Below are 15150 nucleotides of genomic sequence, written 5' to 3'. Positions count from 1 at the left end.
AACGAGGAAGACTTGGACAAGAACGGTGACCCGAAGATTGAGGAGGAATTCGACAGGCACTTCGACATGCCTACTACTAGTAAAGTAAGAAGGAAGACCTCCCTACCCTCTAAAGGTTGTCCGTTCACGCGAAGAAATCTCAAGGTGGCCAGCATAAAGTATTCAACCGCCAACAACCGAAAGGGCAAGAAGATTGCGAAGAGACGCTAGCTAGAGCTCGAAGCCGGGACGAAGAAGATCTATTTTTGGTCTATCACATGTGTGTGAGTGTGTGTTAGACAAGTACATGCATGTGTGTGTGAGAGAAACAAGAACGTACATGTTTGTATGAGACAAGTAATTTATAATACTCTACTAATTACTAAATAATGTTGTGTTATTTATTGAAATGTAACTAAAATATGAAAAAAAAAGGAAGAAAAATTGTGTGGCAGCCAGGGTTCGAACCTGGCTACTAATGGGCTAACATTGGCCTTAACCACTAGGCTAGTGCTAAGTATCTATCAGGACACAGCAGTAACCCGTTTTGTTTTGCTAAGTGTCTAAATTCGGTGGCGCACGCCCCTTTGGGTGCGCCACAGAATTAAGGAATTCTGTGGCGTATGTCAGAGCTGATGCGCCACAGAATGCTTAGTTCTGTAGCGCATGTATAGGTGGTGCGCCACAGAATTTAGACACTTGGTGAAATAATCGACTCGTTTCTTTCTTCCCCACTCACAAACAGTTCTTCCCCGACGAGCCAACCCTAGCGCCCGCCACTCTGCTCTCGCAACCACCGCCACCGCCTAGCGCCGCCGAGGAGGAGGAGGACCGCCACGCCACCGCCGAGCAGGACGCCCGAGCCCGAGCCGCCGCCGCAGATCGAGGAGGAGGAGGACCGCCGCCGAGCAGGGACGCGCGAGCCCGAGCCTCCACCGCAGAAGAGGAGGAGGACTACGCCGCCGCCACCGCAACCCTGCGCCGCCGCCATTCGGTGAGAGCCCCTCTCCCCTGTCCCCACTCCCTTGTCCCCCTCCTCACTGCCCTGTGCCCATCCTCAATCCTGCCACCGCGAGTGTCCTGCTCTATTAGTCCTTCTTTCTGGTGCTTTTGGGATGCTGGGTGATTTCCTTCTTGCTCGCAACTTGGAATTTATCCATGTAATCGTCTGATTGAATCCTAATGCAATGTAGTGAAGATTATTTCATGTAAGAAGGCTGAATAAACAAGAAGAAATACTAATGCAATGTGAATTATTTGTTTATATGTTTGGTATGTTGGTTTTGCAGTAAACAATTAATTGGTCTCTTGTGTTTTGCAGTAAACAATTATACAATTCTAGGACAATTTTAATTAGTTGATAAAGTAGCAGCAGTAGCTAGCGGTAGGTTTATTTAGTTGATATAATTTGGTGATTTAAATTTGCTACTGCTGGGTAATGCTATGCTAGCTATTGGTAGGTAATGCTATGTTAGCAATAGCTCATGCTCATTTTCTAAATTCGAATTGGCAGAGAAATGTAGATACAAATAATTGGTTGATTTAGGTTTTGAATGTAGTTAGTGAATTGGCAGATACAAATTGGTTAGTGAATGTAGTTAGTGAATTGGTTGATTTAGGTTTTGAATGTAGTTAGTGAATGTAGATACAAATTTACTACTGCTAGGTAATGTTTTGAATGTGATTTAGGTTTTCGAATTGGCAGAGAAATGTAGATATTAATCTTGTCATTTAGTAAGAACAGAATTAGGGTGAGAGTTAGTAATCATGTGTGTGTTGCATGTGCTAGTGAATCACTTGTGTCTCCTGCTGCCATTTTATGTTTTGAATTCATTTATGAAATGATCATGTTCATGCTTCCTGGTTGCAAGATAAGAATGCATAGATGGTTTTAGTTCACCTTTGGCCACTGATTAAATAGATGGTTTTAGTTCACATATGACCACTGATTAAATACATGATTAAATGCATAGATGGTTGCAGTATATATACATTATATATAGTATATATGAACTGTGTTAGTTGAGAAAATGCAGTAGAGCTAATAAAGTTCTTGAAGTTCTCTCTAAAAAAGAATGAAGTTTGTTTAAATGAAAATTAAAATGAAGCTGCTACTACTCTGTTGATGTACATTGTTCAATAAAATGAACAATGCATTAGGTTTTTTAATACAATGCAATAGGTTTTTTAATACAAATGAAAAAATGAACAAGCTAATGATGAAATGATACTGCCTAGTTGATTTTGAATGAAATGCTACTGCCTACTATTGAAGTCATTTTTCTAAGTCATTAGCTACTGCCTTGGCTGCACTAAATATGCTAACAGTTGGTTAAAAAGATGCTCCAGGTTTGTTGTAGTGCTCCAGGTGATTGCTCCAGATTTTGTTTGATGTATTGTAGATTCTCCAGGTTAATTTGTTGTAGATGCTCCAGGTTAATAATATCTGTTGTATTGATGATGTAGGTTAATAATGCCTGCTGTATTGATGCTCCAGGTTTTGTTTGATGTATTGTAGATGCTTCAGGTTAATTTGTTGTAGTGCTCCAGGTTAAAAAAATAGGAACTATATATGTCCAGCAATATATGTCCAGGTTTTCTGGTTTATGGTGGATATATGGTGTATATGGTGGATATATGGTGTATATGGTGGATATGGTGGATATATGGTGTATATGGTGGATATTTTTGCAGGGATTTCATTGAGTTGCCCATTTCTCCCGAAGCGGTGATTCACTTCCGTTTCGGTTGAGAAATGGGCACTCCTACGTAGAAAAATTAGCAAAGGTCATGCCGAATTTTTTGGTTGACTTTTGTACTAACTTTTTGCCTCTTTTTAATGAAGTGCAAATAAACATGTCGGGCAGCACTTCTAAGCCCAGGAGCCAGAACGAAGAAGCGAGAGAGGCCAACAAGGACTTCTGGGAGGGCTACGAGCGGCCCCGGAAGGCCGTCGCCGAGTCGCCCGGCGATGAGGAAGAGGGCCGGGACGCCGCCTCCGAGGGAGAGAGCCGGGACGCCGCCTCCGAGGGAGAGGGCCGGGGGGCCGCCGCCGACACCGGCGACGATGACGATACCTGGGACGACGCCGCCAAGACCGGTGAAGAGACGACCGGTGAAGAGAACGCGGCCAACCGCACGGAAGGTGATAGCGGCGGCAACCCTGATACGTCTCCAACGTATCTATAATTTCTGATGTTCCATGCTTGTTTTATGACAATACCTACATATTTTATACATACTTTATGTCATATTTATGCGTTTTCCGGAACTAACCTATTGACGAGATGCCGAAGTGCCAGTTCCTGTTTTCTGCTGTTTTTGGTTTCAGAAATCCTAGTAAGGAAATATTCTCGGAATTGGACGAAATCAACGCCCAGCATCTTATAATTCCACGAAGCTTCCAGAACACCCGAGAGGGACCAGAGGAGGGCCACAGGGGGCCCACACATGTGGCTGGCGCGGCCCAGGAGGGGGGCGCGCCGCCCTACTGTGTGGTGGCCCCGTCAGCCTTCCGACTCCGCCTCTTCGCCTATAAGAAGCTCCCTGACCTAAAACATCGACACCGATTGACGAAACCCGAGAAAACCTTCCAGAGCCGCCGCCATCGCGAAACTCCAATTCGGGGGACAGAAGTCTCTGTTCCGGCACCCTGCCGGGACGGGGAATTGCCCCCGGAAGCCATCTCCACCGCCATCTTCACCGCCATCGCTGTCTCCATGATGAGGAGGGAGTAATTCACCCCCGAGGCTGAGGGCTCTGCTGTAGCTATGTGGTTCATCTCTCTCTTTGTGATCTAGTTGAATATCATCTATGTTCTACTCTAGTGATGTTATTAAAGTAGTCTATTCCTCCTCCATGATGTAATGTTGACAGTGTGTGCATCATGAAGTACTTGGTATATTCTATGATTGTGATCTCTTGTAGATTATGAAGTTAACTATTACTATGATGGTATTGATGTGATCTATTCCTCCTTTCATAGCTTGTCGTTGACAGTGTGCATGCTATGTTAGTACTAGGTATAATTGTGTTGATCTATCATGCACTCTAAGGTTAATTAAATATGAACATCGAATGTTGTGGAGCTTGTTAACTCCGGCATTGAGGTGCTCTTGTAGCCCTACGCAATTAGTGGTGTTCATCATCCAACAAGAGAGTGTAGAGTGGTTTTATTATGTGATCAATGTTGAGAGTGTCCACTAGTGAAAGTAGGATCCCTAGGCCTTGTTTCCAAACATCGAATCTCCGTTTGTTTACTGTTCCATTGCATGTTTACTCGCTGCCATATTTTATTCAGATTGCTATTGCCACTCATATTCATCCATATCATTTGCATCTCACTATCTCTTCGCCGAACTAGTGCACCTATACATCTGACAAGTGTATTGGGTGTGTTGGGGACACAAGAGACTTCTTGCATTGTGATCGCAGGGTTGCTTGAGAGGGATATCTTTGACCTCTTCCTCCCTGAGTTCGATAAACCTTGGGTGATCCACTTAGAGAAAACTTGCTGCTGTTCTACAAACCTCTGCTCTTGGAGGCCCAACACTGTCTACAGAAAAAGGAGTGTGCGTAGACATCAAGCTATTTTCTGGCGCCGTTGCCGGGGAACAAAGGAAAGCTACACCATTTCCTCCCTCGTTAACCACGCGCCAGTCCTGGACAGCATCAAACCCTCAGGAGGGTAAGAAGAAGAGGACGGCGAGGAGGCCAAGGAGGGATCGGAGGCCGCAAGTGCTCGCCAACGTCACCGATGCTGTCACGGTAGTCTCCGAAAGTGGCCTACCGATGGAGCCTTCGTGGGTTGCCAAAGGGTACGGCATGCAACTAGGGTGCATCATCCGTGAAACCGTGTCGATCCTAACTCAGGACCTCAGAAGCAAGGAGAACGCGGCTATCGCCCAATCCCTCCTCCAGAAGCTTCACCAACGATACACGTTCCCGGAGCCGTTCAATAAGAAGGTGGACTCTTTAGCTCTCACGAAGATGAGCACCGCCTTGAGCAGCTGGAAGAACCGGCTGAAGAGAAAGATCGACGCCGGTGAAAGCTGGGAGAGGATAAGTGCAAAGACCCGTCGATCTCCTTAGAAGACTTTAATGCATTCAAGTCTTACTTACAGACTGACAGTGTTAAAAAATGGACCGCCTGGGGGAAGAAAATGCGGGACTTGAACTTAGGGACCCACCATTGCGGAAGCGGCGGTTACCGAGGAAAACAGCCCACTTGGGACAAGGAGGATGCCGAGATGGTACGTCTGGGGAAAGAAAACCCCTGGCACAAAATCCAGGATGTATAGGCTAGGAACTTTGTCCGGTCCCTCTACTACTTAGACTGGAAGACGGGGGAATTTATTACAGATCACGAAGACGTGAGGGATTTCGAGAAGTACCTGGTAAGGATAGTTCTATATTATTTCGCTCATCTTATTAGGCAATGAAGCCAAATGGGCTAACCTTAAGTTCCTTTGTCTGAAGGATGAAGAGTTGACGAAGGCTGGCCCGTCGTCCCAGGGGTCGACGGAACCGTGGGACACGCCTTTCAACATGGCGACGAACAAATACAAGGAGAGGGAGCTGGACAAGCCACCGACGTCGGGTGGCCGTGTGTCCGGCTTTGGCACAAGTATGAAGCTATCCGAGTACTACGGATCGGATGCCAAGACGAGAAAGCTGGAGAGGAGGTCGTCGGCTAAGGATAAATCCGAGGTTCAGGAGCTGAAGAAGAAGGTGGAGTCACTAGAGAAGCTGGTGGCCGAAAAGCCTGTGGAGAACACGGAGATGATGAAAAAGTTATTGGACGAGAAGATCCGGCAGATCATCCCCCCTGGGTTGATGGAGGGGTTAGCTGCTTGGAATGCGGGAGGTCAAGTGGGGCCGATACAGGTGCCCAGCATCAGCGGCAGCAACTCAAGCTTCCACGTGTCGCCGACGGTGCCGCTCCACCCGACGCCGGCGTCGGGGCTCCACCAGACGTCGCCGCTCCACCCGACGCCGCAGCTCCAACCGCCGCCGCAGCTCCAACTGGTCGCATCGACGCCCCCAACCGCAGCCCTTGTATCGACAGTAGCCGAGATAGACGCCATCAAGGAGGTAAACTCATTAGTTACTCCTTCGCGTCATCTTCTTTAACTATATATGCCTTTCGTGACTGCCATCTCACGATGCCCAACATGGCGCCCCTGACTCAGGATGAACAATGCATACTTCTGCAAACGGTGGAGCCCGGCGGCAAGTTGGTGGAAGTTGCTAGCGGCCTTGTCATGGCTTCCCGCGTTATGCACGGCGCTAGATTGGCGGAAGACGTGGCGAAGGTCAAGTTGGTAATGGTAGTGCCGGAGTACCGCTACGCCATCCCCCCTTTCAACCTTCGAGCACAGACGAAGGCGACATTTTGCCCCTTGGGGATTGCACCTCTTGGCTTATGAAATGGCTGAAGAACCAGATTCGTCTGGGGAGGGGTCTTCCGAGTGCTAAGAAAAGCACCGGCGCCACCTCCCTATCATCTGGCCCAAGATTGCCAGCGCCGACGACACCCTTAAGGAAACGGCGGTCGCCGCCCCCACTACCCTGAAGGAACCGGCGGTCGCCGCCGCCACCCGGAAGGAACCGACGATCGCCGCCACCACCACACGCCACAAACAGTTGTTGGGAGCGCTACCGCAACGACCGTCAACTAGACGCACGGTACGCCAAGCGGCGGCATCGCAACCGCCACCACCTAAGGTCCAGGACATGGCGCCACTTGATGGCAATGATGTAGATGATGATGATGACATCGATGAACAAGCCTTCCGCACACACGGCGATCAACTTGGTCGTCCCCCTACAGTGACGAAGATATGTACATGCCTCCTATGGATGAACAAGCCTTCCGCACACATGGCGATCAACTTGGTCGTCCCCCTACAGTGACGAAGCAGCGCCTGGTCTTCACGGGTCTTTCTCAAGACACTCCTCCGGAGGCTGGCAATCCAACTCAAGTCAAGCCTGCTACCATTTTCAGCCCTAACACGCTGAGTAAGACGATCATCGGGGAGCCACCCAAATCAACCTCAGCGACCTCAGAAGCACCACCAGCACCCGAAGCACCACCATCAGCACCACCAGCACCCCCAGTAGGTCAGGTGAAGAAGGCAAGGAAGAGAGGACCCAAGAAGGGCGCATCTTCGAGCCAGCCTGCTCCTAAGAGGATCCGGGCCGACGACATGGTACCACCTACACCGGATGGCTTGCCCCGGTGTCATGAAGCTGGTAAACCGATACTGCCTCCGGACATGGAACACCTCGCAAGTGGACCAATGCTCCCTTTGCAGAACACTATTAATTATCTAGAGAGCGTCCTTCTTAAAGAAAAGGATCCAAATTACCCGGCGTTCTCGGTCAAGGTGCCGTCCAACCAGAACTTCATCAATGAAGACCCCGCGGATATTTTCTTCATAGCATTCGAGGACGTCTTCAACCTATTTCACTCGAAACGGCTCGACTATAACTTGGTCCGCCTATACGCGATCAATCTTCAGATGAAGATCAACAGAGAGAGACCCCGCCACATCGCGGTAGCGGATCCCTACTACATGCGCGATAGCCAGCTCCAGGATGGCTCAAGGACACGGACCAAGGCGGTGCGATACCTCCAGAACTTCATGCTCATGTACAAAGAGAGCAACACCATTCTTCTGTCTGTCTTTCCCGAGTAAGTACACATCCACTCACGGCCGTCGTAACTTATGCTTTCTTATATATTTCTTCCATTGCCGATCATTTCCAACATTCCATTTCAATTGCATGTGTTGAGCAGGGACAAATACTGCACACTCATCATTCTAGATCCGAAGTGGTCACTAGCCCAGTATTTCGACTCGTCGAGTACGACGACGAAGAAAGACTACAAGAGAATAAGGGGTGTTCTCGATGAGGCTATCCTTGGCTACTCCAAAAATGGAGGCACCTTCGACAAGAATGGGCAATATATCAGGCCGGACACTAAAAAGCCCGGGTTCAAGCACGTGATCGACTTCCCTTGTATCAAGCAGCCAGCTGGCAGCATTAAGGAGGCCTTCTATGTCCTCCATCACCTTAAAGGGTTTGTTGAGGATGCAGAGATGATGTCTCTGCCACCTAGTAAGCGAGACCCCATTAAAATGTCGAGGCAAATCAATGATGATAATCTTAGAGAAGACTTCCATCGCATCCAAGTAAAGCTCTCGGAAATTATCTTACAAGATGTATCCAACGCATCGGGGCTCTTACACCAACTCAGAGGGTTGTCTAAGAGGGATATCGAAGAACGCCTACATAGGCAGGGTGATGGAAGGACGTGGACGACGAAGGACTTGTACAAGCCGTTCCCGAAGCCGCTCAAGAAGACGTCTCGTTGACCGAGACCGGTGTGCCTAGCATTACTTTGAATCGATGGACAATTTGTACCGTGTTGTAAACTAAACTTGCTTAATTTGCTCGAAACGGTGGTCGTCGTTGTTGGACTTCAATTACTATTGTAGTCGTTATCGTTGAACCATATTACTTATGTGATACCGATATGATGCTATATGTCTTTTAGGTTTATTACTATTTCCTTGCTTTAATTCTTGTGAATATGTATGCATGTGAACCCTCTAACTCTTTCCATTGCGTTATATACTAATATGCCTTGTGTCCATAGAGATGACGTATTACGTCGTGTTCGAGGGGCGGGTTCCAGGAGTGTACGAGGAGTGGGAGGAGTGCAAGAAACAGATTTACAAATTCAGCGGCAACTGCTACAAAGGGTTCCCGACTAGACACGAGGCGGTTGCCAACTGGAGGGCGCACCAAGTGAACAAGAGCAAGATGAAGACCTTCCTTGTGCTCTCGCTCTTGCTCACCATCGTCGCGGCGGTACTCTATTCATCCTAGTGTAGGCGGCGGTCGGTGTCACTTCGTTTGTATCTAGAGATGATGAGAACTTAATTAATTTGCATGGATTATGAGTTGTATGGAGCTATATGTATAACTCGATCGGGCTCTAAGTAATGTGATGATGATGTGATGATTATATATGTCCATATTATATCTGTCTATATTATATCAGTATATAACCTGTATACGGTGTATAAAACCTGTATAATACACCAGGGAGCACAAAATCGAATATACCTGTAGATTGTTCTGTGGCGCACCAAAACATAATTCTGTGGCGCACTGATACGTCTCCGACGTATCGATAATTTCTTATGTTCCATGCCACATTATTGATGATATCTACATGTTTTATGCATACTTTATGATGTTTTTATGCGTTTTCCGGAACTAACCTATTGACGAGATGCCGAAGGGCCAGTTCTTTGTTTTCTGTTTTTGGTTTCAGAAATCCTAGTAAGGAAATATTCTCGGAATCGGACGAAATCAACGCCCAGCATCTTAGAATCCCCGGGAGCTTCCAGAACACCCGAGAGTCGCCAGAGTGGACCCACAGGGGGCCCACACATGGGGCTGGCGCGGCCTAGGCCCTGGCCGCGCCGCCCTATTGTATGGTGGCCCCAGACCCCTTCTGACGCCGCCTCTTCGCCTATAAGAAGCCCCTCGACCTAAAACCTCGACACGGGAAAAGCCACGGTACGAGAAACCTTCCAGAGCCGCCGCCATCGCGAAGCCAAGATCTGGGGGACTGGAGTCTCTGTTCCGGCACGCCGCCGGGACGGGGAAGTGCCCCCGGAAGGCTTCTCCATCGACACCGCTGCCATCACCACCGCCATCTTCATCACCGCTGCTGTCTCCCATGAGGAGGGAGTAGTTCTCCATCGAGGCTCGGGGCTGTACCGGTAGCTATGTGGTTAGTCTCTCTCCTATGTACTTCAATACAATAATCTCATGAGCTGCCTTACATGATTGAGATTCATATGATGATGCTTGTAATCTAGATGTCATTATGCTAGTCAAGTGGATTTTACTTATGTGATCTCCGGAGACTCCTTGTCCCACGTGTGTAAAGGTGACAGTGTGTGCACCGTGTGGGTCTCTTAGGCTATATTTCACAGAATACTTATTCACTGTTATGAATGGCATAGTGAGGTGCTTATTTATATCTCTTTATGATTGCAATGTGTTTTGTATCACAATTTATCTGTGTGCTACTCTAGTGATGTTATTAAAGTAGTTTATTCCTCCTGCACGGTGTAATGGTGACAGTGTGTGCATCGTGTAGTACTTGGCGTAGGCTATGATTGTGATCTCTTGTAGATTATGAAGTTAACTATTGCTATGATGGTATTGATGTGATCTATGCCTCCTTTCGTAGCGTGAAGGTGACAGTGTGCATGCTATGTTAGTACTTGGTTTGGTTGTGTTGATCTGTCATGCACTCTAAGGTTATTTAAATATGAACATCGAGGGTTCGTGTAATCCTACACAGTTAGTGGTGTTCATCATCCAACAAGAGAGTGTAGAGTCTAGCATCTATTTATTTATTCTGTTATGTGATCAATGTTGAGAGTGTCCACTAGTGAAAGTATGATCCCTAGGCCTTGTTCCTAAATACTGCAATTATCACTGCTTGTTTACTGTTCTACTGCATCTGTACTGTCTGCAATATTACCACCATCAACCACACGCCAGTCCTGGACAGCAAAGCACTTTTCTGGCGCTGTTGCTACTGCTCATACTTATTCATACCACCTGTATTTCACTATCTCTTCGCCGAACTAGTGCACCTATTAGGTGTGTTGGGGACACAAGAGACTTCTTGCTTTGTGGTTGCAGGGTTGCATGAGAGGGATATCTTTGACCTCTTCCTCCCTGAGATCGATAAACCTTGGGTGATCCACTTAAGGGAAACTTGCTGCTGTTCTACAAACCTCTGCTCTTGGAGGCCCAACACTGTCTACAAGAATAGAAGCTCCCGTAGACATCACGCACCTATTTCTGTGGCGCAGCTATATCACATGCGCCATAGAACTACTTATTTATGTGGCGCAGCGGACATAGTGCGCCACAGAAACTTTAATTCTGTGGCGCACGGCCAGGTGCGCCACAGAAACCTTATTTTTGTGGCGATGTTTCTGTGGTGCACCTCCCATGCGCCACAGAATCCCATTTCCGTGCGCCACTGATGAGGCTTTTCCTACTAGTGATATTGTAACCTTTCTCCCAAGCCACAGAAAAATACATTGTGGCATTCTTCTAAGAGAAGTATTCTAAACTAATAACTTTATGCACCACCGAAAATCAAACAATGCCAAATTAATACATGCTGATGCACAATTAAGATACAATTTACAGACCAAAAATGCACTCAGACCAAAAATTCGGACTTAATGATTATGCAAACGACCAGAATTTTACAACTTTTAAATCATGTTCCATGCATAGGGGTCAAACTAAGATATACAACACAAAATATTCATCAATGAGGCTTTTGATTCTCATATTGAACGAAAACAGTCCCCTGTTCTTCCGCAAAAGGGACAACTTGACATCTCAAATTGAACCAAGCAATTTGATTCCAAATAGCAACATTTGAACGAGTACACCATTTTGCATCGATTACCATTACGATTATGGCAGAAATATCTTCAACACAAATCCATGGCAACCAAGAACTAGTTCCAAACGTGAAGAGACCGAGGGACAAGGAGGGAGACGGTGGAGACGAGGAACATCATACCCTAGTCAGGTGGATCCTCGTTCCACATCCGCTTGCGTAGCTCCGGTGGCATCACGGCGGCGCAACACGAGAGCAACGAAGAACCAGCAAGTTCCAATCAAGAGCGGGCACTGTGCCTTTATTTCAGGAAGAGCAGGAGAGAAAAGATCAAGCGGGAGGACGAATTTCAGATGGTTCCGGACATCTAGGGGGTTACTGCATAAAACACAACACGGCAAAAACCACCTTGCCAGAATCCTGACTTCCTACTCGCTAGCGTGGCATACAAGTGTCGTCCTCTCATTGACCAGGACCAAATCTTCACGCAAGTTGATAGATGAACGGCGGTCTCACGTTTTACAACTTGTATGACTAAACCTTCACATTCATGACAAGATGTAGGACCCCGGGAGTAATTAGCTCTTTAAATTAACAAAACCATTAAACTAGTTCATTATAAAGATGAGTCAGCATTAGACTAGTCATAGGGGAGTAACATTAGGTAGTAACATGCACATGTTACTAGTCCATGTTACTACCTCCATAGTGGTTAGTAACATAAGTGTAGTAACATAAAATGCTACATTTATTAAGTTGTAGACTCATCTTTTCTTCAAATATGTGATGTGATGGTAACATAGCTAGTTACCACTATCCTCTCTTTTCTTAATTAATGATATGTTATGTCATCAAAATACTTAGTTGGCATTGCATGTTGTTTATGTTACTACCTATGTTGCTGCCCACTATGAGTACACCTATTATCAATTGATTATGGACTTTGATGGGTCATCAACACTACTCCCTCCGTCTCGATTTAACAGGCTAGTTTAAGAAATTGCTTTGACCATTATTTTGATCAATAAAATATGAAATATGTGTGACAAAAATTATATCATTGAAAAGCTTTTTTTGCATACGAATCTAATGATATAAATTTTGTAGACATAAAATTTATATTTTGTTAACCAAATCAATGATTAAAATTTGTCTTAAACTACATGCGTGCCTGTTAAACCGAGACGGAAAGTACGCAAACTCATATATTGATTAGGGACTTTTGGTTTGTTCAGGTCCCGGTACCCTGCAGGTTCAACTATCCCCGGTCAGTCAGGTATGAAACCGAAAAAACTACCAACCTGAAAACAGAAAGAGTCTTCCGGACCGAGCCAAACGAAATGCATGTGTCAAAGTCCCAATCGCACGCCTAGCTAGCCGACATGGATCCTCTAGAGGCGCTAATCATCTAGCTCATCATCACGATTAGCATCTTCCCGATTATTATTACCGGTGCTAGCTTCCAAGGATCGATCGGCTTCACCAGCCACATCCATGTGGTCTGCATGCAGAGTGGTCGAACCAATCGTGTGCAGGATATACAAACTGATTCATTGATGATTTTGCTCACAATAAGAACAATGATTTCACCCGGTGACTCATCAGCATTGCAGTCCTCAAGCCAAGGATTATGGGCTCTGGTTAGTCCAGATGCAGTGCGTGGCTTGCAGTTTCGACTAACGCACGGTCAGTCAGGAATGATACTGAATGAAATTACCGTCTTAGAAAAGAACAGTACTCCGGCCAGAATCAAACTCGACACACATGGCAAAGTCTCAACAGCATAGCTAGCTAGCCGACATCCGTCGATCCTATAGCTAGAATCGATATAGCACCTAACTCATCATCACGATTCGGTGCATAGTTTACTGCCCGGTCGGTTCCAAGGAGCTCACCAGCCATGCATGTGGTAGATCTGCGCACAGAGATCGAACGTGTGCATGATATACTAAGTTAATAACCAAGAACACGATGCTCTTCGATTTGTCCTGGTCCCTCGGAATCTGCATTATTCTCGAACTAAGCCTCTCATCTCGGTGACACGGAGGCTATGAAGCCACATGGACGCGGCCGGCGCATTTGGCTGGATATTGGAAAGGATTCCCCGTCGTATGTGGCAGCAATCTTGGCTCGATCGGTTGATCCGGTGCAGTGCACTATGCGGATGGTGTTCAGGATGTCGCGCCACGCAGGCATGTCGATCCATGTGATACATGCCCATCTGAATGTCTGATAATGATCAGGTTATAGAAGAAGATGGTACTAGAAAAGGATTAGCGCACTTGGTTTGACGCGGAGTATGTGGATTGTGCGGTTTTTATAAAGCTTTGGTAATGTAGGTGCTAGCAAGGTTAAATACTTAGCGGCATGGTAAAGTTGATTCAGACTTCAGAAAGATTCCGACACAAGGAAATTGTACTAGAAAGTACTACTATATTCTAGGGTAGATGGGGGGCCTCAAAGCATCTCTGGTCCCGGCTTGGATCCGGCACGGCACTGAAAACTTTCTAATGCCGATAGGATGACCTCGGCCCATAAGGGTCGCTTGGGGAACGAAACAGAAGCCGAAACAACCGTCGTGTAGGGTGCCACTAGCCAGCAACCCAGGCTATTATGCCTCTGCTATCTTGCATCTCCCCAGCTCGATGCCTCTACCACCCCGGCAAAATCGATGTAGCCGCCGCCCCCTCTTGATGTCGAAAATTTAGCGGCGCTTGCTCTAGCCGCCCACCGTCACAACTGACCCTCCCGCCGCTCTCTCGACTCGTGGGGATGTCGCACACCCAGCTTGAACGCAAAGGTGTTTGGACGTTTGCCTCGGTAGGCTTCATTTCTAGATTTTTGTTGCTCTCGGCGCCGTTCGATTGATTGATTTCTCTGTTGTTTGATTCATAGACTATGTATAATGACGATGAGATGATGATCCATAATTTCACGGAAAAGGAATCCAATGTCACCGTCGAAGAAGATGAGCACACGAGATTCCTCACTTGGCTTCTACAACTACAAGTGGGCGAGCTGAACAATGTCACTTTCAGTCGTGAAGGTTTGAAGTATGGAAGAAGGAAGGCGGAGGATGGAAGGGTCATGTCATCCTAACTGCCTACTATTTTGCCGACCACCCAACATGTACTCAAAAGGAATTTTGGGCCCGTTTTAGGGTGAACAAGGAGTTGTTTATAAAAATTTTGCACAATGTGAGGGAGTACACGATGCCTACTCCGTGAGAAATACAATGTTGGCGCGCTCGATTTCTCATACACACGACGAATACCTACGCATGTCTGAGTCAAGCCATGGAAGCCATCTATGACTTTTTCAAGGCAATGATGGCGGTGTTTGGACCACACTATTTACGATGATCCAATGAAGCAGAAACAACTCGTATCATGGTACAAAACATTACAAGAGAATTCCTTGAGATGTTGGAAGCAGCGATTGCATGCATTCTTCGTGGAAGAACTGTCCATTTTCTTGGCAAGGTCTGTACGTAGAGTATCGTGGATATTACAGTGTGGTATTTAAAGTTATGCAAGATTATGACTTCTGAATTTGGCATGCTGTTTTAGCATGATGAGATCTCACAATAACATCAACGTGCTAAAGTTCTCGCCGACTTTTCCAATACTTATTGAAGGTCATGCTCTAGAGTGCAACTACGGGGTCAATGGCCACCAATATACTAGCCGATGAAGTCTATCAAATATGAT

The sequence above is a fragment of the Lolium perenne genome, chromosome 2, assembly GCF_019359855.2.
Source record: "Lolium perenne isolate Kyuss_39 chromosome 2, Kyuss_2.0, whole genome shotgun sequence".
Lineage (NCBI taxonomy): Eukaryota > Viridiplantae > Streptophyta > Magnoliopsida > Poales > Poaceae > Lolium > Lolium perenne.
This window is presented reverse-complemented; position numbering follows the sequence as displayed.